This window comes from Herpailurus yagouaroundi, unplaced genomic scaffold (genome assembly GCF_014898765.1).
Source record: "Herpailurus yagouaroundi ecotype Mexico unplaced genomic scaffold, PumYag 198, whole genome shotgun sequence".
Classification (NCBI taxonomy): Eukaryota; Metazoa; Chordata; class Mammalia; order Carnivora; family Felidae; genus Herpailurus; species Herpailurus yagouaroundi.
In genome coordinates, this window is record NW_024412429.1 from 6,970,595 (window position 1) to 6,993,766 (window position 23,172).

General features: G+C 39.2%; 1 protein-coding gene and 1 long non-coding RNA gene across 3 annotated transcripts in view; one reads left to right on the plus strand and one right to left on the minus strand.

Annotated features, from left to right (window-relative positions):
• The window catches only part of PRKN (parkin RBR E3 ubiquitin protein ligase), a 1,360,680-nt gene that overhangs the window by 762,516 nt on the left and 574,992 nt on the right, over positions 1 to 23,172 (plus strand). The gene's annotated exons all lie outside the window — the stretch shown is intronic.
• LOC121013076 (uncharacterized) lies at positions 2,443 to 21,417 on the minus strand. Its single transcript, XR_005782489.1, has 3 exons — positions 21,405 to 21,417; positions 20,604 to 20,608; positions 2,443 to 2,521 (listed from the first exon to the last, which is right to left on the minus strand). It is a non-coding gene; the product is annotated as an uncharacterized LOC121013076 (long non-coding RNA).

The window sequence follows — 23,172 nt, forward strand, 5'->3', positions numbered from 1 at the left end:
CGTCCGACTTTGGCTCAGGTCATGATCTCGCGATTTGTGGGTTCGAGCCCCGCGTCAGGCTCTGTGCTGGCGGCTCAGAGCCTGGAGCCTGCTTCGGATTCTGTGTCTCCCTCTCTCTCTGCCCCTCCCCCACTGACACTCTGTCTCTCTCCTTCAAAAGTAAATAAACATTAAAAAAATAAAATAATAAAATAAAAGTGAACCTTGACTTCTTATCTCACACCATACATTAACAATTAATATCGAGTAGAATTGGATATCTAAATATAAACATTGAAACAATAAGGCTTCTAGAATATAAAATAGTGCAATCACTTTATGACTCTAATGTAGAGGAAGATTTATTATACAGGATGAAAAAAAATCAATTATAAGAGGAAATATTGATAAATTCATCTACATTGAAATTTGGAACTTAAAACACATTAAGGGAGTGACCTGACAAGCCGCAGAGTGGGCGATTTTGCAACACATATAAGTGATCAAGGACTCAATGCATAAAGGACTTCTACACATCAATAAGAAAGACAACACGATAGAAAAATGGGCAAAATAATAGACACAAAATGAGATTATCCGAAGATTAGTAAACATTTGAAAGCAGGAAATGGAAATTAAAGTGACCATGTGTTACTAGCATATTCCCAACAGAATACAGTAAAACCTTGGTTTGTGAGCATAATTTGTTCCAGAAATATGCTTGTAATCCAAAGCACTTGTATATCAAGGCAAATTTCAAGAACATTGGCTCAGTCGTGATCATATGATGTTCAGTGTTACGTACTACTCGTACGCAAAATATCGCTCATTTATCAAGTTAAAATTTATCAGAAATGTTTGTTCGTCTTGCAGAACACTCACAGAACAAGTTACTCACAATCCCAGGTTTTACTGTATCTAAAATCTAAAAGACTGATGACCCCCCCCCCCATGTTTTGGTAAGGATATGAAGAGCTGCATCTCCCATATGCTACTACGGACATGAAAGCTGATGTAGCCATTCTAGAAGACTGATTGACAGTACCTCCTGAAGATGAATGTGTATGTATCATATGACCCAGTAATTCTACCTGTAGGTGTAGGCCACTCATAAATACATGCATATGTTCATCAGAAACACATGCAAGGAACATTCATAGCAGCATCATTTATGATAGCTGAAAGCTTAAAATAAACCAACTGTCCATCAACGACAGCTTGTGGTGTGAACATAAAATACCATACAGTGATGAAAAGAATGAGTTAAACTATATGTAGCTATGAACATCATGTTGAGGGGAAAAGCTGGACACTAAACTCCAGCATCTAAATTCTTCCCTTTCTTTGTCTATGATTTTTCTTTCTTCCCTTTTCCTCCATTAGTTGTGCCTTTATGATGATGGCTGATACCTTCCCTGACTCCTGCATTCATTATTATTCTTAGAGTATTTTATTGGCTCTTCCCTGGACTAGGTAAAAGTTAATTGGTCAGAGCAGGAACTCTGAGGAGGGAGACAGTCTTAATATTTGCTGGACATAGCAAGGGACATGTGTGGCAAGGGGGAGCAACAGAATATGTTTGAGAGTGAGAGAGGGCATTAAAAATAATTGAAATTATATAGTATCTTGAAACAGTATTTTACTGGATGGTAGATAAGTTTTAGTCTGTTGCTAAACCTGTAAAAATATTTTACTCAAAAATGTTTTAAAAAATAAGATTCATTCTAAATATTGTATGTGTATATAAATAACATATAATATATTTTTTATTTTTTATGTTTATTTTTGAAAGAGAGCATGATGGGGGAGGGACAAAGAGAGAGGGAGACAGAGACTCTGAAGCAGGTTCCAGGCTCTGAGCTGTAAGCAAAGAGCCCGATGTGGGACTTGAACCCACAAACCATGAGATCATGACCTGAGCTGAAGTCAGATGCTTAACTGTGAGCCACCCAGGCACCCCAATATGCATAATTTTAAATATTATATATTTTATGTATAGTAAAGCAAAGTATATAAATATATAATATTTAAATATGAAAATATATAAACATATATATTATATACTAAAGCAAAAATGTGAACCTCTTTATATGGATTATATCAACATACAGAGTATTTATTATTGGCACTTATTTATGCACTTTAATATGTTTATTAGCTATACTGTCTGTCTCTGACAGTGTATTCAGTATTTAGTTCAAAATGTATTTTTGTGTTATTTTCTTTTTTAAAAATTTAGAAATACAGTTTCCTGCAATCTTCAAAGTTGTGGTACAACTAAAGCGTTTGAAATTGTTAACAACTCCAAATGATGTTTCTCTGTAAATCATAATGTTTTTGAGAAAATCTCCCTCTACTAGTTGTAATCTCAGAGATTTTGATAGAGATGGTTCTCAATTCTAATATTTTTTAAAAAATGAATAAATATTACTGGCAGGATATTATCCCAAGTATTGTGTTTTGCTTCACTCAGAGAACCTCTCTTTGACAAATATTTTTATAAAACAGAACTTGTCAATTTAGTTATTTTTATTTACACATACTTTGAAAGCCCCACCCACCACATTTAGATGCAGCAAAGTCAGAAGTTTTTCTCAGTTTTACTTCTTTATGATAGAAATATAAATTTATCTGATTAAAAATAGGAGTTGTATGAGAAGATTCTTCCCACAAATTGAAATATCCCAAGAGATCAATTATAGATTCCAGAATGGAAACCTCGTATATCATTTCTCCTTTACTTTTATACAGATTAATTTAAATGTCTTCTCACAGACGTTTTTTTAGTGATTTATATTTACTTCAAACTTCAAACGGTGGAAAATTTGGGGCACTCCATTTAATGAAATGCTATGATTAAAGATTGCAAACTGATTTTAAACAAAATGCAAACAAATTTAGAAGACTCTTGTAAAGTGGTTAATATTAGTGTAGAAGAGGAAAAAAAATATTTTCCCTCTACCCTCTAGCTTCTCCACCTGGGGTACTGACACAAGACAGAATAATAAGGGAAAAACAGAAGCTGGTTAAGATGTGCATCACATGTGCGGAGAAAAAGGATCTCTTTTGCACTGCTGGTGGGGATGCAAACTGGTGCAGCCACTCTGGAAAACAGAATGGAGGTTCCTCAAAAAACTGAAAATAGAACTACCCTACGACCCAGCAATTGCACTACTAGGCATTTATCCAAGGGATACAGGTGTGCTGTTTCGAAGGGACACATGCACCCCCATGTTTATAGCAGCACTATCAACAATAGCCAAAGTATAGAAAGACCCCAGATGTCCATTGATGGATGAATGGATAAAGAAGATGTGGTGTGTGTATGTATATATATATATAATATATATATATATACATACACACACATACAATGGAGTATATCAAAAAGAATGAAATCTTGCCATTTGCAACTACGTGGATGGAACTTATGCTAAGTGGAATTAGTCAGAGAAAGACCAAACTCATATGACTTCACTCATACGAAGACTTTAAGAGAGAAAACAGATGAACATAGGGAAGGGAAACAAAAATAATAGAAAAACAGGGAGGGGGACAAAACAGAAGAGACTCATAAATACGGAGAACAAACAGGGTTACTGGAAGGGTTGTGGGTGGGGGGATGGGCTAAATGGGTAAGGGGCACTAAGGAATCTACTCCTGAAATGATTGTTGCACTATATGCTAACTAATTTGGATGTAAATTAAAAGACAAAATACACTCACTCAGAGTTTGTTGACAATATCTAATATTTGAAGTTGTACATAATTATTAAATATATGTTAAGTGAATTTGTGTCTTTTAAAAATTAATTCTTGGGGCGCCTGGGTGGCGCAGTCAGTTAAGCGGCCGACTTCAGCCAGGTCACGATCTCGCGGTCCGTGAGTTCGAGCCCCGCATCAGGCTCTGGGCGGATGGCTCAGAGCCTGGAGCCTGTTTCCGATTCTGTGTCTCCCTCTCTGTCTGCCCCTCCCCTGTTCATGCTCTGTCTCTCTCTGTCCCCCAAAAAAATAAATAAACGTTAAAAAAAAAATTAAAAAATAAATAAATAAAAAAAAATTAATTCTAGTATCTAACCTTTATAAGTATTCGAAAGTGGCACTGATGGAGCTGGCATCAAAGTGACAATGTTTTGTGGAGGACGTGTTATCTCCACGTTGTCAGGAACTTGGTAAAACTTCATGTGTAAGTACCCCCATCTTTTCTGATAGATAATTATTGGGGGGTTATCACCTTATATTTAATTATGTTCAATAATACCTAATTTGCAGTTGTTATGAGTATGTAATGAAATAATGTGTGTGTGGAGGGTACTTGGCTCATATTTAGTGTACAATAAATGTTACTTTCCCCTTCTCTCGTTAAAAAAAAGGTGCGTCACACATATTCATGGGGGTATCCAAAGATGAGTAACTAAAGGGGTAGGTAGACCTTGGGCTCATCTAGCATCTTCAAAACAACAGCAGCAACAACAAAGAAAACCCAATAAATTTGTAGAGACAAGGCGAAGGAAAGGGAATTTGAAATTCTATAGCAGCAAATTGTTGGAAGGTAAATATATGGGGAACTAATGGAAGATAACAGCTGGTTCCTGGAACTTGTCCTATAGATGCTTCTGTGCTGTCTGTGGGCTGATAAGGGTCCAGTGATTAACTTCTGTCCTTCCCGATGGTGGTGGCTGGCAGAGGAGGGGATCCCTCATGCGTTTATGTCTTGCTTTTAGGCAAATAGGGGGATGGTAAGGAGCTTTTCTTATATCTCCTTCTTCCAAGTTGCTTTCAGTTCAAAACGATCATCATGCCAGTGGTTGTGTATTTTGGCCTAGTTTAGCACCTTTTGTAGACAATTTACAAAGTGGTTTTTTTAAGGCTGAAACTTTCCTAAAAGTATGATTGATGATGGGCAGCGAAGAGAGATTTTTTTTTTTTATCCAACATCGGTTTTGTCACAACTTTATTGTTCAGTTACTCTATGTAAAAATATTTGTAAATTTTGGCAACCACGGCTCTGCTTTGATGGGTGGAATATCGCAGCTTGTTTGACACAACTATGAGTAACATGCATACCACAATTACTTCAAGCATGTTCCACAAGTTCCTAAATTTAGTAAGGACGTTGTTTACAGCCATAATGTTATATTCCACCAAAATATATATTCATGTTGTCACTTTAAAAACAAAGAATATATTCAATATTGAACTTTTAAACTGAATTACAGTAGAACTCACAATAATGTCAGATATTTCACCATTAAGAGTACATTTCCAGAAGCTTTACTTTGAGGCAGTAAATTACATGAAAAGAAAAATTAGACAGTTATTGGAATTAACAGATTTCCATTTTTATCATACAGTGGGACACTGATAGAAGACCATTCAATTTCACTTGTCATGACGTTCCACTAAGCAAGCTAACACTAACAGCCATCACTTACCTTCTTGTACATACACAAGAAAAGTTGGAATCAAAACTGAGCAAATTAATTTAGAATAGTCATTTGATCTAAATGAAAAGCCACACTTCACTGAGTAATATGCAAATGTACTTTCTGAGCTGCCTGTGTAAAATCACATTCTTTGAGCACAGCATTCTTAAAATAACATTGAGTTTGTAGTAGGCTCTCCTATGCTGCAGCAGGTTTATGTCTCTGGTCTTTGTCTGGTGAGTGATATTTTAAAAGTCCCTCTGGTAGATGGAAAATGTGGGCTGACACCTACACAACTTGCATATTCATCATAAACTTTCTGGAGAAATAGAAATTCTTTACTGTAATACTGTGATCTATAGTGAGAAATACCTATTTGGTCTTTGTTCAGAGTTCTAAAACCCTTGGAATTTCCTAAGAGATGACAGCAAAAAGATGGTGTCTTTTCTCTGTTAATGAGGTTACTTTGGGACCCTCACCCAGAGATGGGGGCTGGTTGTCTAAGGAGCCGGCCATGAGATGTGAGGGTTGGAAATTTCAGCCCTACATCTGACCTCCAGGGAAGGAAGAGGGTTGGGAGATGGAGTTCAGTCCCCAGTGGTCAATGATTTGATCAGTCATGCATTGTAATGAAGCCTCCATAAATACCAAAAAGGATTGGGTTCTGAATGCTTCTGGGTTGGTGAACACATGGAGATTTGGGGAGAGTGGCACACTCAGAGGCCACAAAAGTTCTGCGACCCTTTCCTCTCACCTTGCCCTATGCATCTTTTCCATCTGACTCTTTCTGAGTTACATCTTTTCATCATAGACTGGTAATCCAATAAGTAAAATGTTTCTCTGAGTTCTGTGAGCCACTATAGCATATTAACCAAACCCAAGGAGGAGATCATTGGAACCTCCAGTCTATAGGTTGTGGGTCGTAATCTCTGATCTTTAGGAGGTAGGTCAGAAGTCCAGGTGACAGGCCTGGACTTAGGATTTGGGGAACATGTTTTTGTAAGACTGAGTTCTTAAACTGTGGAATTTGGTGCTATCTCCTGATAGATAGTGTCAGAATGGAGCTGAATTGTTGGACACCCAGCTAGTGTCCAAGAATTGCTTAGTGGTACATACACACATTGGCATTGGCACTAGAATTTTATGTACGTAATATGTACTCCCTCTTTTATCTTATCCCTGTTGGCAGGGTTTATTACAAAATAAATTACTGGTACCAACAATCACATTAATATTTACAGATTTGTAACCAGTACATGATAAAAAGCCTTCTGACTGCATTTATGTACTCTCTATAGTGTCCAGCTTCTATTTTCTATACATGTTTCATGTACAGTGGACCTACAAGTAGCTATGATTTCCATTGACGCCACCTACTATTGGCCTGTTGGCTTCATGCATCTCATAGACCTCATCCCAGTCCTGGCACAGATGGACACCATGCAGTTCACGTGCTAGACAAAATTGTTTCTTACAGATAAATGCCTCTGATGAGAGTCCACATCCTACTTGCGATCCTTCTCCTGCACAGGCCGTGTATCACTGTCTATGAGTGACATGGGCTCTTCTGATGGGAAGACATGGAAATAGGAAGGTGTGGTAAGCAATGGTACAAACCAGAGAGGGCTCAGCCTTCATGAAATTCTCTTCTTGCCTTTGGCTTGCTGGAATGCAAGATGAAATTAGTAATGTTTTCCAAATTTTGTAAATCAAATTCGTCTCTCTCTTCACTAAATTGACTCCAAGTTGGGATGCTATCTTCACTGAGGCTTGTGGAGGGTTGTCCCGGGAGAGGTAATAATAGCTTGTGTTACATACAAATAGGAGCATAGGACCATGTGTTCCTGTTTTGCTTTCTGTATGTATTAGTGAGAATTCCCGATGATAAAGGGAATTATGCTTCACTTTGTTCTTAAACTACAGTTAGAAAAGCAGAATGCCTACCAGGTAGGTGGGGAATTGGTATTTGGTGTTCTTATGTCCACAGACTGACTTCGATTCCTTGTTCTGACAAAGACACTTTATTCCAAGCAAGACAAATTGACTTTCTGTCCTCCGCAAGCTGCAATCCTTGATTATTTCCAGCACTGACCCCCTTTGCTAACGGTAACTAATCCTCATTCCACATCGCTTTAGCATTTCACTTAAAACTCCTCTCTTTCAGAACGCCTCTTTTGGTGAAGGCTTTTCCTGGTTGTTTCTCTCTCTCAAATACAGAAGTGTGTATAGACGGTTAATCCAAGAGTTTAATGATTTACAGGCATGTATTATCACATATGTGGTCTTAAAGCATCCCCTAAATTCTTAGATCCTTACCCCATGTTTCATTCCCAACAGCTAGAGGAGAGATCGTTTCTGCTTCTTCCTTCTTCCCTTCCATTTTCCCTGCTTTTCACAGTTAACGTTGGAGTATTTTGGTTTGCAGTTAGTCTCGAGTGGCCTTTCCAACTCCCAAGATGGGTAGGTAGTGAGGGTTACAAGAACTGACTTTGGAGACAGTGGGTTCAGAGCAGAGCTCTGCCTCTCCTCACCCCCGTCTTTCCGGATGGCATGGGGGTCATCTTATCATTTCTGTGAAGACTGACTCAGGTGTGGGGACGCCAGCACGGCAAGCCCACCTAGCACAGTCCTGCCTTAGAGTTCCAGCTTCAAGTGGTAGCTTCAAAAGTTACAGTTTCTAAAGCCCTGGATTTCAAGACCCTGTGCTCCATTTCCTCAGGGAACAAGGAATGCATCCCTTAGGGGTGCGCAGGTGTGTAGGGGGGCTCTGCCGAGTGCACACAGCTCTGGATGGGAGTCAGAAGAACAAGATTTTCCTCCTGAATCCACTACCTGAATTTGACTGGGGACAAATCAATTATTTTGACCTTAATTTTACAAATTTGGTTAATTCCTGAGGTGAATCAAGTAAGTTAATTTATGTGAACATACTTTGAGAATTATAGCTCCTTACGCAAATGTCACACATCTACACGTCAGTTGCACTGATTATTACTAACAATCCTTTTCCTCTTGGGAAACATTGGCACAAAAATAGTTCTTTTGGAAATGAGACATTAATCCAAATGGGACTATCTGGCCCTAAGTATTAGCTCAGAGGAAATCATTTGAGCTAGGAGGGACCCTGTTCCTATAGGTAAATATATTGTACTTTTAATGAGAGGAATTATGTGGGCATTGATTGTATAAAAAGCAATTGTGAAAGAAATCAGGTCTTGGTGACATAAAAATACTTGGGGACTATAAGACCTCTTTAAAAGGATAGCTTTAGAAATTTTAGTAGAGTTTCACCTTCTTAAATGTGGCTGCTTTAGGAGCCAAGGCAGGGGACATGTAGTAGGTTGAGTTCTCCAAAAGCAGATATTGGGACAGAAGTTGGTAAGATTGGTACAATTTTCGTTTTTGTCTGTTTTTTTTTTTTACTTATCCATTGGAGACCAAGGCCTGTGCACAGGATTAGGAAGAAGCAAGATGGGCAGAGAAAGGTGAACTAGGTCACAGGCCTTGGCCTTCACCACCAGCCTTGGCCAGCTGTGTGGATGTGTGTCACTCAGCTATGTCCCAGAGTGTCCCAGGTTGGGCCACACTGAGCCTTCACAGCCCCGCCCCTGTTGGTCTCCCAGCACAGCCGCCCAGGAACAGTTGTCGATGCAGATCCTGAAGGAGCTGATGGTCGGAGGTATCTACTGGCCACACGCCTACAGAGCAGAGCTGCAGAGCAAGAGCTTCTTTGAAGTGGGAGCTGGGTGACACTCCTATGTATCTCCTACAGGTCACCGGCAAAGGACATGAAAGAACCTGAGAATTTGGAGAAAAGTTATTCAAGACAGTATTAAAGAATAGAGTGTCCAATAAGAATTAACAAATATAATCACATTTAACCTATTCTGGTGATTGCTGTAATATAGTCACCAGGAAACTTACTCCATTCAGTGAAATAATACACATTTTTGAAAGCAAGAATAGATTCAACTACCTTATTTTTTTAAATGTTTTATTTATTTTTGAGAGAGAGAGACACACACACACACAGATATGAGTGGGGGAGGGCAGAGAGTGAGGGAGACCCAGAATCTGAGGCAGGCTCCAGGTTGTCAGCACAGAGCCTGGCACAGGGTCCGAACTCGTGAACCACGAGATCATGACTTGAGCCATAGTCGGATGCTTAACTGACTGAGCCACCCAGGCGCCCTGATTCAGCTACCTTATTAATTAAGCACTCTGGCATTCTTACAGGTCACAATGCTAATACCTGCAAAAGAAAAAACAAATTGTAATCATTCAATTTTTTTAAATAAATACAGTGATGTTGGCTTGATATAGGAACTATTATAAATTGTTGTTATGTCTGGTATAAATTATCACTTTAAAAATAAAAATGACCTAAAACACACTTAAATAGTTAAAATATATCTCGAAGAAGAGTTTAGGGAACATACTTCAAATTGAGTTTCAGGTGTGAAACTCCATATTCAAGAGGCATGAGACAAGAGGAACAAGGAACATATCTTTCACAGTAAGTATTGTTGCTCTAAAAATGTGCCATGGTGCAAATAATCAGCAATGTCTCTGATGGTGTCAGTTCTTAAAATAAACACAAACATTCTATATCTCTTTAATTGTGCCTTTTAACTGTTGAAGGGCTTGATGTCGATATTAACATCCTAAGCTTTACAGAATTCAATGAGCTGCCAGCATGTGGAATTGTATTTCGTGGTCAACTGCACTTCCTCAACTTGAATGCTGTTTTTATATCTATTTTTATTTTATTTTTTTTTAATTTACATCCAAATTAGCATATAGTGCAACTAGGATTTCAGGAGTAGATTCCTTAATTCCCCTTACCCATTTAGCCCAGCCCCCCTCCCACAATCCCTCCCATAGCCCTCTGTTCTCCATATTTAAGAGTCTCTTTTGTTTTGTCCCCCTCCCTGTTTTTATTTTATTTTTGTTTTCCTTCCCTTGTGTTCATCTCTTTTGTCTCTTAAAGTCCTCATATAAGTGAAGTCATATGATTTTTGTCTTTCTCTGACTAATTTCACTTAGCATAATACCCTCCAGTTCCATCCACGTAGTTGCAAATGGCAAGATTCCATTCTTTTTGATTGCTAAGTAATACTCCATTGTGTATGTATACCACTTCTTTTTCCATTCATCCATCGATGGACGTTTGGGCTCTTTCCATACTTTGGCTATTGTCAGTAGTGCTGCTATGAACATTTGGGTGCATGTGTCCCTCCAGAACAGCATACCTGTATCCCTTGGATAAATACCTAGTAGTACAATTGCTCGGTCATAGGGTAGTTCTATTTTTAATTTTTTGAGGAACCTCCATACTGTTTTCCAGAGTGGCTTCACCAGCTTGCATTCCCACTAGCAATGCAAAAGAGATCCTCTTTCTCTGTATCCTTGCCAACATCTGTTGTTGCCTGAGTTGTTACTATTAGCCATTCTGACAGGTGTGAGGTGGTATCTCATTGTGGTTTTGATTTGTATTTCCCTGATGATAAGTGATGTTGAGCATTTTTTCACGTGTCAGTTGGCCATCTGGATGTCTTCTTTGGAGAAGTGTCTATTCATGTCTTTTGCCCATTTCTTCACTGGATTATTTGTTTTTGGGGTGTTGAGTTTGATAAGTTCTCTAAAGATTTTGGATACTAACCCTTTATCTGATACGTCATTTGCAAATATCTTCTCCCATCCTGTTGGTTGCCTTTTAGTTTTGCTGATTGTTTCCTTCGCTGTGCAGAAGCTGTTTATTTTGATGAGGTCCCAGTAGTTCATTTTTGCTTTTGTTTCTCTTGCCTCCAGAGGCATGTTGAGTAAGAAGTGGCTGTGGCCAAGATCAAAGAGGTTTTTGACTGCTTTCTCCTCGAGGATTTTGATGGCTTCCTGTCTTACATTGAGGTCTTTCATCCATTTTGAGCTTATTTTTGTGTATGGTGTAAGAAAGTGGTTCAGGTTCATTTTTCTGCATGTCACTGTCCAGTTTTCAGCACTTGCTGAAGAGACTGTCGTTATTCCATTGAATATTCTTTCCTGCTTTGTCAAAGATTAGTTGGCCATACGTTTGTGGGTCCATTTCTGGGCTCTCTATTCTGTTCCATTGATCCGAGTGTCTGTTCTTGTGCCAGTACCATACTGTCTTGATGATTACAGCTTTGTAGTATAGCTTGAAGTCTGGGATTGTGATGCCTCCTGCTTTGGTTTTCTTTTTCAAGATTGCTTTGGCTATTCAGGGCCTTTTCTGGTTCCATATAAATTTTAGGATTACTTGTTCTACCTCTGTGAAGAATGCTGTGTGTTACTTTGATAGGGATTGAATTGAATATGTAGATTGCTTTGGGTCACATCGACATTTTAACAATATTTATTCTTCCTATCCAGGAACATGGAATCTTTTTTCCATTTTTTCGTGTCTTCTTCAATTTCCTTCATAAGCTTTCTATGGTTTTCAGTGTAGATTTTCACCTCTTTGGTTAGATTTATTTCTAGGTATTTTATGGGTTTTGATGCGATTGTAAATGGGATCGATTCCTTGATTTCTCTTTCTGTCGCTTCATTGCTGGTGTATGGGAATGCAACCAATTTCTGTGCATTGATTTTATATCTTGCAACTTTGCTGAATTCATGAATCAGTTCTAGCAGTTTTTTGGTGGAATCTTTTGGGTTTCCCTGTAGAGTATCATGTCATCTGCAAAGAGTGAAAATTTGACCTCCTCCTGGCCAATTTGGATGCCTTTTATTTCTTTGTGTTGTCTGTCTAGTTCCCTGTATTGTTCCTGACCTTAAGGGGAAAGCTCTCAGTTTTTCCCCATTGAGGATGATATTAGCATTGGGTAGTTCATATATAGCTTTTATGATCTTGAAGTATGATCCTTCTATCCCTACTTTCTTGAGGGTTTTTATCAAGAAAGAAAGCCTTATTATGTCAAATGCTTTCTCTGCATCTATTGAGAGGACCATAAGGTTCTTGTCCTTTGTTTTATTGATGTGATGAATCATGTTGATTGTTTTGCGGCTATTGAACCAGCCCTGCATCCCAGGTATAAATCCCACTTGCTCATGGTGAATAATTTTTTTAATGTACTGTTGGATCCAATTGGCTAATATCTTGTTGAGGATTTTTGCATCAATGTTCATCAGGGAAATTGGTCTGTATTTCTCCTTTTTAGTGGGGTCTCTGTCTGGTTTTGGAATCAAGATAATGCTGGAGTCATAGAGTTTGGAAGTTTTCCTTCCATTTCTGTTTTTTGGAACAGCTTTAAGAGAATAGGTATTAACTCTTCCTTAAATGTTTGGTAGTATTCCCCTGTAAAGCCATCTGGCCCTGGATTCTTGTTTTTTTTTGGGGGGGGGGGGCAGGGGGAGATTTTTGATTACTAATTTGCTTTCTTTACTGGTTATGGGTCTGTTCAAATTTTCTGTTTCTTCCTGTTTCAATTTTGGTAAGTGTATATGTTTCTAGGAATGTGTCCATTTCTTCCAGATTGCCTATTTTATTGGCATGTAATTGCTCATAATATTCTCTTATTATTGTTTTTATTTCTTCTATGTTGGTTGAGATCTCTCCTCTATCATTCTTGATTTTATTTATTTTGGTCCTTTTTATTTTTGATCAAACTGGCTAATGGTTTATCAATTTTGTTAATTCTTTCAAAGAACCAGCTTCTTGTTTCATTGATCTGTGTTTTTTTTTCTTTGTTTCAATAGCATTAATTTCTGCTATGATCTTTATTATTTCCTGTCTTCTGCTGGTTTTGGGTTTTATTTGCTGTTCTTTTTCCAGTTTTTTAAGGCATAATATTAGGTTGTGTATCTGAGATCTTTCTTCCTTCTTTAGGAAGACCTGGATTGCTGCATACTTTCCTCTTATGACCACCTTTGCTGCATCCCAGAAATTTTGGGTTGTGGTGTTATCATTTTCATTGGCTTCCATGAACTTTTTAATTTCCTCTTTAACTTCTTGTTTAGCCCCTTCATTCTTTAGTAGGATGTTCTTTAGTCTCCAGGTATTTGTTACCTTTCCAAATTTGTTCTTGTTGATTTCGACTTTCATAGCATTGTGGTCTGAAAATATGCACGGTATGATCTCGATCTTTTCGTACTTGTTGAGGGCTGTTTTGTGTCCCAGTATGTGATCTATTCTGGAGAACGTTCCATGTGCACTGGAGAAGAATGTATATTCTGCTGCTTTAGGATAAAGTGTTCTGAATATATCTGTTAAGTCCATCTGGTCCATTGATTAGATGATCTGTCCATTGCTGTGAGTGGGGTGTTCAAGTCCCCTACTATTATGGTGTTGATATCAATGAGTTTCTTTATGTTTGTGATTAATTGATTTATATATTTGGGCGCTGCCACATTTGGCGCATAAATGTTTACAATTGTTAGGTCTTATTGGTGGATAGACCCCTTAATTATGATATAATACCTTTCTTCATCTCTTGATAGAGTCTTTATTTTAAAGTCTACATTGTCTGATATAATTATGGCTACTCCAGCTTTCTTTTGTTGACCATTAGCATGATAGATGGTTCTTCATCCCCTTTCAATCTGAAGGTGTCTTCAGTTCTAAAGTGGGTCTCTTGTAAGACAGATACTGTATGTTTTCACTCTTATGTGAATCCTGAGAAACTTAACAGAAACCCATGGGGGAGGGGAAGGGAAAAAAAATGAGGTTAGAGTGGGAGAGAGCCAAAGCATAAGAGACTCTTAAAAACTGAGAACAAACTGAGGGTTGATGGGGAGGTAGGAGGGAGGGAAGGGTAGGTGATGGGCATTGAAGAGGGCATCTTTTGGGATGGGATGGGTTTTGTATGGAAACCAATTTGACAATAAATTTCATATATTAAAAAAATTTAAAAAATAAAGTGGGTCTCTTGTAAACAGCATATAGATGGATCTTGTTTTCTTACCCATTCTATTACCCTACATCTCTTGATTGGAGCGTTGAGTCCATTAATGTTTAGAGTGAGTACTGAAAGATATGAATTTATGGCCATTATGTTGCTTGTAGAGTTGGAGCTTCTGGTGTTGGTCTCTGGTCCTTTCTAGCCTTTGTTGCTTTTGGTCTCATTTATTTGTTTTTTTATTTTTTTTTTTTGTCTTTTCTCCCCTCAGAGAGTCCCCCTTAAAATTTATTGCAGGACCAGTTTAGTGGTCACAAACTCCTTTAATTTTTTGTTTGTTTAAAAAAGATAAACTTTTTATCTCTCCTTCTATTTTGAATGACAGCCTTGCTGGATAAAGAATTCTTGGCTGCATATTTTTCTGGTTCAGCACATTGAATATATCCTGTCACTCCTTTCTGGCCTGCCAAGTTTCTGTGGATAGGTCTGCTGCAAACCTGATCTGTCTTCCCTTGTAGGTTAAGGACTTTTTTCCCCTTGCTGCTTTCATGATTCTCTCCTTGCCTTAGTATTTTGTGAATTTGACTATAATATGCCTTCATGATGGTTGGTTTTTGTTGAATCTAATGGGAGTCCTCTTTGCTTCCTGAATTTTGATCTCTGTGTCTTTCCCCAGGTTAGGAAAGTTTTCTGCTATGATTTGCTCACATAACCCTTCTACCCCTATTTCTCTCTCTTCCTCTTCTGGGACCCCTATGATTCTGATGTTGTTCCTTTTTTAAGAGTCACTGATTTCTCTAATTCTTAAATCTTGCTCTTTTGCCTTAATCTCCCTCTTTTTTTTTTTTTTTTTTTTTTTTTTTTTTTTTTGCTTCATTATTCTCTATAAGTTTGTCCTCTATATTGCAGATTTTCTGTTCTGCCTCATCCATCCTTGCTGCCATGGCCTCCATTTGAGATTGCAGCTCAGTTTTAGCATTTTTTATTTAATCCTGACTAGCTTTTACTTCTTTTATTCTGCAGAAAGGGATTCTAATCTATTTTCAACTCCAGCTAGTATTCTTATTATCGTGATTCTAAATTCTGGTTCAGACATCCTGCTTGTATCTGTGTTAGTTAGGTCCTTGGCTGTCGTTTCTTCGTGCTCTTTCTTTTGGGGGTGAATTCCTTCCTTTCATCATTTTGAAGGAAGAAAAGTTATTACTGAGGTAGAAAAAATTAAAATTTAAAAAATATTGAAATTAAAAAATTAAACACACACACACAAAACGAATAAATGATCCTAGATCCTAGGTTTTGGTCTGGGTGTTGAAAGTGGCTTGATAGATTAGAGAAAAAGTGAAAAAAAATCAAGGAAGTCATTTGAAAATGTGCAAAAAAAAATGAATACACTGAAGTAGACTAAAATGAAATGATGGAAGTAAAATAGAATTTGAAAAAATTACACAGAAGTAAAAAATATAGTAGAAAAAATTAAACAATATTTTTAATAAAAATTAAAAATAAAAATGATTTTTTAATCTTTATTCATTCAAGAAAAAGGAAGAAGCAAAAAGAAAAAAAAGAAAATTGAATGCATGGACTGGTGAACGGACTGAAATATGACTGAAATTACTTGGTTTTCCGCTAGAAGTCAAACTATGACGCACTTTATATTACATAAACTAAGCAGGTGGTGAGATTTGTGTTCTTGAAGAGCGAGGTTGGCCCAGATGGTAGGGCTTAGTGTAACGGCTCCATTCTCCACTAGATCACGTGGCTTAGCTTACTGGGGTGGACTATTGTGGCGCTCATAGATGTGTATGCACATGTGTGGGAGTGGTGAAAATGGTGTCACCCAGCTATCCAGTCTCTAGTATTGGAACTCTGTTCTCCCCAATCAGCAATCACGCACCTGTCCTTTGTCTTTGGCTTCCGACCACTCCCCGCTTTTACACAGTCCATGACCAAACCCCAGGCAGCACCTCCCTCCTGTGTTTGTCTCAGATGCGACTGTTTTTCCCTGGCCCCTTTCTTCTGAGGGACTGCAGCTTTGACCTGCTCTGCCCCTCTGTGGAGGGTCTCACTGAGCAATGGCCGGTGCTGGCCACACCGAGGAACGTTTGCAGGACCATGCTGCTGCCAATGCCCAGAGACTGCAGCCGGGTCCCAGTCTGCCCCCCCAAAATTTCACACGATCATGTAGCAGCAGCGTTTCAGGGATTATGGAAAATCACAACACACATCTGGCACAGGTTTCACCCTTAATGACCTTGTTCCTGTACCAGCGACTGTGGCTGTTCTCTGGGGTCTGCTGGGACCAGGTGGCCTCATAGCCTCTACCAAATGTCCTTCCAACAGTGGGACCGTTTCTCCCCGTGTGGTCTGAGAACCTCCTGGACCCCACTCTGTTCCTGGGGATTCGCCCTTCCCACCAGAGCACTGCCAGGTATCGAGCTGCAGAGTTGCAGACTCTGCACTTGCCTTGTTTACAGTCTTAATGGAATTTAAACCCTCTCCTTTCTCCTTTCTCCCTTTTCAGTTCAGTCCTGCGGCTGTTTCCAATTTTCCACTTTCTCTCCAATTTCTTTTGAGGAGGGGTGCTTTTCCCGTATCCACCTCCCCCCATCTCCTTCCTCTCTCTGCTTGCAAAAGTGACTCCCTGCCCTCTGTGGCTTCTCTCTCCCCCAGTTCACCTCCCTGCACCACGTACCTGCCGAATTCTGTGGTTCAGGTTGTGCAGATTGTTGTGTTAATCCTCAGATCAGTTTTCTAGGTGTGCAGGATGGTTTAGTGTTGGTCCGGTTGTGTTTGAACATCCACACAAAAAACGTCCATGCTGTTCTGCCATCTTGGCTTCTCCCCCCTGTGTTTGTATCTATTTTTAAAGGCTATTGTATTTGCCCAGTTTAATAGATTCATAGGTTAACCTTAAATGATGTCCACGATAAACCTGCACTGACTAGGTTAAAGTAATCTTCCACAAAAGAGGACTAGACAAGTTAATGGATCCAAGCAGTTCACTTAAACTCTGGACTTGAACAGGAATAGTTGAGAAGATTTTGCCACTGACTGGATTTCTTAGTCTCTTTTGCTTGTGTGTCTGGTCTGTGTGGACAGATACTGTCTGAAGGTGGCCTGACGGAGCAGAAAGCCAAGGAAATTGAGATCAGACCTAGATGTGTATGCAGGGCTAATTGCTAGCTGTGTAAACTTGAGCTTGTCTTTTACCCCTGGGCTACATTTGTATTCAACAAGGTTGATAATACCCACTTAACAGGTTCCTCAGGGCTGTGGTTTTATCCAGTAATAACATCCATTGGAACATGCGTCATAAACTATAAAAAGTTCTCATCAGCGGGCACTTTGCCCAGGTTTGCCAGTCCCTCCCAGCCCCTCTGGTCCTCCAGAGTTTTGCACATAAGGAATGAGGGAAGGTACCATTTCACTCTCTGATTCGCACTAAGAAACTTGGATGATGGTGGCAAGCTCACCTGTGTGCCCTCCCATAAGGGAGTCTAAGGATTCAAATGTCCCATTGTCATGGGTCCAGTGTGCAGGCCAGCTGGTGACCTGTATGCTAAGGGGGCTGCCCAAGTCCCTCCTGGGCTGAAAGACCTTACTAAACTTTTACAGTCATCCTTAGAAATTTCTGTCAGCGTCCTTTCAAATCATTAAGATAATAGCTGGAGTGGCTCTTTCACAGGTAACTATTATTACCAAATGTATGCAGAACAGTATTCTAGGAAAATGATAAAATGCATGGAATGTGATGAGCCCATCAAACACATTGGATTTCACAGAGCTGTCAGTGTTCGGCTCTAATCTGGCTTTCTGGAATGATATTTTTGGCTTTTGCAACTCCAAGTCCATATGGAGAGATATTTTGATTCAGGAAATTACAGAAGAAATTAATTCCCGTCTTTATTAACCGTTTTTGGTATCCCATACTAAATTATAGGTATGTTGAGTTATCTCCTTTTATTTACCTTGAAAACTTGGCTTAGTTGAGATAAGTTTATTTTCTCATAAGCATGTAGGAAGACCACTTGCTTACTTCTTGTCCGCAGTGACATCTTTTACACCAGGCTTTTTCTGCAGCGAGACTAGCAGAAGGCATAGAATCATCTTTCCTCCCCCAGTCTCTCACCATGTCTGATTTTCCTATTTCCCAGTTTCCATTGACATTTGTTGGTGAGCATGGATTGATGTGCCCTGGAATCAGTGAGTGACATCGACCTAATCAGTCTCTGGTGAACAAAAGACTGATCTAGAGACAGCCTTGGCTCTGGACAAAAAAATGCTGGGTTCGCAAGCTCAGTTCTCTTCTCACTGCCTTTTTTTCTCAGGGCAAATTCCCCAGCCTCTCTGAACTTCTTTGAAAGGTTCTGAAAATTAAATGAGATAAAGCTGGAAAAGTGACTGGTGCAGTAGCAAACATTGTAAATCTTAGCTAAGATTTGGGCTCTGAGTTACTAACCGAGAGAGTACATTGTAGGTGAGTCTTTACGGGTCTTGTCTCCATATTTTGTTTTCCAACTTATACCAACCATGGTGTTATGAAGCATAACTAAAGAGTACTTAATCTTTACTGTAACTGCTGTGCCTGCTTCGCATCCCAGACATCATCTGTCTGATGAAACTTCTCATAAACAAGCCTTTTTTTCCCCTTGATAGCTGAATGAGATTATTTTTCTCCTCTGAGAAAAGTAATGTTTTAGGCACAGCAGTGTTAAATTTAGTCAATACTCTATGCAACCCTAGTTTTCCCTTTTAATGCTATGGAATGAGGCAGGAAAATGTAGCTGTAATATCCTGACATAGCTGTAGGTTAGTTCTCAAAACAGGGGTGGTTTTTCTCCCCGGAGGACATTTAACAATGTTTAGAGGTATTTTTGGTTGTCATAGCCTGGGGAGAGGTGCTCCTGGCACTAGTGTGTTGGGGTCAGCCATGATGCTAGATAACCTGCAAGGCTCAGGACAGCCCCCCCCCAAAAAAAAAGGTTTCCAGCCCCAAATTTCTATAGTGTTGAGTTTGGGAATGTGTGCTGTGGGTAGACAAGGATATAGAGCTGCCCCCTCTCTGATGCAAAGAATGTGCAGCTTGTGCACATGAACGCCTTGCCCTTCACATTCAGCCATGGGGCTGGCTCTTTTCCATTGGATCTTGATAAATGAGGACAACTGGGCTCAGCTAGTATCAGAAAACATGCTTCGTGGGTCTCAATTAGAGCAGCGATTAGGAAGTATGTACTGTGAAGAAGAGGCTAAGGCTGGTGTACAAGAGATAAAATAATTCTGAAAGGCATCTTCCTAAGCAACAAACTGCACTTCAGTTCTTTATTTTAAATACATTCAGGGAAACCTTCTTTCAGCTTTAAAAGGTATCATCCTTTTATGTTTATGTTATGTTAAATGGGTTTATGTTAACTAGGTTTCCCTGGGGTTTTTTGTTGTTGTTGTTCGTTTGTTTGCTTTTGCCCCATAGTAGAAGTGAATCCATAAGTTCATGAGGAATGGAAACACATAGGCAGTTCTCTAGTAAAGCAGTTACAAAAGTCACTTAATTTCCTTCTGGAAGGAAAATCCTGTATTATGCATCAGTGTGATTTCAAAATTACTGTAGAAATTTTCCATGCTGTGGGGAGAAAATAAGGAGAATGGAGTGGAAGGTCAGGCAAAGAGCATTTCGCCATTGCTCAAGTTCAGTCTTCCTGTTGGTCTCCTTGACATTGGTGATGTTGAAGGCAGAGTTTCAGTGGCATTCATGCATCCTGGTGTACCCTTGATCCTTGCCAGGCTCATAATGGGTTTCTGGTCTTTAGAGGAACTGGTGAGACACTTCTCAGAGCTGCAGCCCACATTTGTAGGATCCGTATGTCTCCATGTATTATGGAAGCCACATGTGGGCTGCACGTGGCCATCTGAGATTCCCATCAACTAAGTCCCATATTCTGCTGGAGCCAGACCAGGCTGTGAAAAATCTTTTCCTGTTCAGACGTCTCACGGGGGTGTGTGTGCTAAGTGTGTTCATAGGCATCACCTCCTTTACAGCTCAGAATCTCCCCATAACCATTATTGTTCCCAGACCTCATATAAGTCACCTGAGGCTTGGAGGAAGGAGGTTTAGAAACATTTCCAATGTCACCTAGCTGATAAGTGACAATAGGTTCTCAACCCCAGGCCATATACTGAAGTGTATATTCCTAAGTGCACTCCGCATTGCCTGGTTATGACTGAATACCTCTGGGGAAGACCTTCTCCAGGGATCAAAGATCTGGGCGCATGGTGCCAGCTCACCACCTGTCCCACTACTGTGATACCTAGTCCTCCACATGTTTTCATAATGCACTGACATATGCAATACAAATGCTCTACATGTGTGGGATTTTATACCAATAAATGCGCTCATGTGACTCGTGTATTGTTTTTTTACTACCTGTTCAGTCTTGGCACTCTCCATATCAGAACCGACAGGGCTGATGTTCAGGGCGTGTGCAGAGATATGTCTGAGAGGTGACCATTTGATGCATGACTGTTGCCCTGACAGTGAGCATGCTTTATGGGTAATCTGGCTCTTTGTATTGATTCTTTTGTGAATTACTTACATTGACCTCCCCCATCCCAAGTTTTCTATCGAATGATTATCTTTTTTTTTTAAATAAGGTCAGAGGATTTCTTTATATGTCAAGAATGCTAGCACTCTTCTATACATATGATAAATGTAGACATTTCCCCACTTATTTTCATTTCTTTTTTACTCTGTTTTGAGTGTCTTTCTATGCCAGGTGTTAAATTTGAATGTATTCAGCTACAGTGATTTTGATTTTTCCGCCATCTTATAAGGTTGCTTCTTGGCCAGTGCTGTTTTATTAATTCGATTTACCTGTGTTGTATTTTCCTAGTTCTACAATTCCAGTTTTTAAAACATTTTATTCTTTGACCTTTCTAAGTATCTGTGTTGGAGAATGCTGAAAAATCTACTTTCCATTATTTGTTATCATTATTTTATTATTGCAACCCCATTTATCAATTACTTTGAAATGTTATAGATTCGTAACCTGAAATCACACTGATAATCTGTGTCTCTCTTGGACCTCTATCAGGGCGATCATCCACTGCTGTTCCATTAGTCACTCATTCTGTGCCAAGGGCATAGCTTAATTACTGTAATTTTATTTTATTTAAAAAAAATTTTTTACACTTATTTATTTTTGAGAAACAGTGTAAGACAAAGCGTGAATAGTGGGAGAGGGGCAGAGAGAGAAGAAGACACAGAATCTGAAGCAGGTTCTAGGCTCTGAGCAAGCACAGCCTGATGCGGGGCTCGAACCCACGAACTGTGAGATCATGACCTGAGCCAAAGTCGGACACTCAACCGACTGAGCCACCCAGGCGCCCCAATTGCTGTAATTTTAAATACAATTTAAAATATAGTTGGAAAAATCTCTCTGCATTGGCCATCGTTTTTCAGAACTTTTTTCACTATTCTATAATTCTTCATTCATAACATATTAAATGAATTTTTTCATGTTCTAAAGAAGATAAACAGAACAGAGGGGAGCAACTCAAATTCTGCCCCGCTCACATCCTGATAGCTCAGGTGGCCATTAACTTCCTAAGCATAAATGGAACTCCATTTTCAATATGGCATCAGTTTTAACTTACAAGGATCAAACATCAAACATTCTTACCAACTGGGGGATATTGTTTTCATGTTTTGAAAAATCCTGGAATTATAGATTTCTGTGTCTGAGAGGTGCTATCATTTATACTTCTCCCTGTAGACAGGAATACAACTAAACTGAATGCAAGAGAGGAATATGCCCCTCCCTCCGCCCCTCCCTCCACCCCTCCCTCCCTCCCTCCCTCCCTTCCTTCCTTCCTTCCTTCCTTCCTTCCTTCCTTCCTTCCTTCCTTCTTTTTTTAAGGTTTTGGCTTATCTAGTCCACATCACAAATTTGCAGCTCTAATTTGACCTTGAGTCCCCTCCAAACAGTGTGACAGTGTCTCTACTTTGGGACACCCCCTTGGGCAACCTGCTGGGGACTTTTCTTTCAAAGACTAATTTCCTGACTCTCTGGCTAAAGCGAGAAGGTTAATAGTTTAGGGAGTTTGTTTACAGGCCATTAGAAACAATTAGCGCATTGCAGAGATTAAAAGCACTTCTCAAGAATGTTGGATGGCCTAGAAAGGAAACAGGACTTTTAGAAACATCTATTTTTAGCACCTAATTAAGGCAGACTCTGAGATCTTATCCTCTCTTGACGTCCGATTTCATATTTTAATTATCAAGAAATTCTTAATTTCCTCCTAGCCAAGTCCTGCCTATAATAACTTCAAGTAATAGTAACTTGAAACCCTATTCATGGATTCTTATGAACAAATTTTTAATAAATCACCACTTAACCTTCTTTTTAGGCAGAATATTTTCAACCGCTGTGCTTTCTTCTTTGACAATTTTTTTCTTAATATTCTGATTTATCAACAATCTTACTTTTCTTCTTTGTTCCAAACAAGCGGTTCTTCTCGATGCCCACCAAACACACCAGCCTTTCAAGTTCATGTCTGAGCACCTAAGCCCACTGTTCTTTCTTCCGAAATACCTGCCCCTAGCCCCTCACCTGGTTCTTTTAAGGTTTGAAGACCTACTATAGTCTTCACCTGTTGTAGATGAAGTTTCTGAACCTTCTTTATTTTATATTGAAATCCCACTCCATTTTGTATCAATATGGAAACGCTCCCCTAACGACTGTCTCCTCCACACCCTTAATGACCTCACGGTCCAGTAACAATTCGTGGAACTGAATTTTATCAGTGTCCTCTACTACCTTTTGGTTTGTCACCATTTTTTCCTCTTTTAACTATTGTAAAGATAGAATCAACTTAATACTTAATATACAGTTGGGTCCATTAGTATTTTCTGTGTTGTGTTC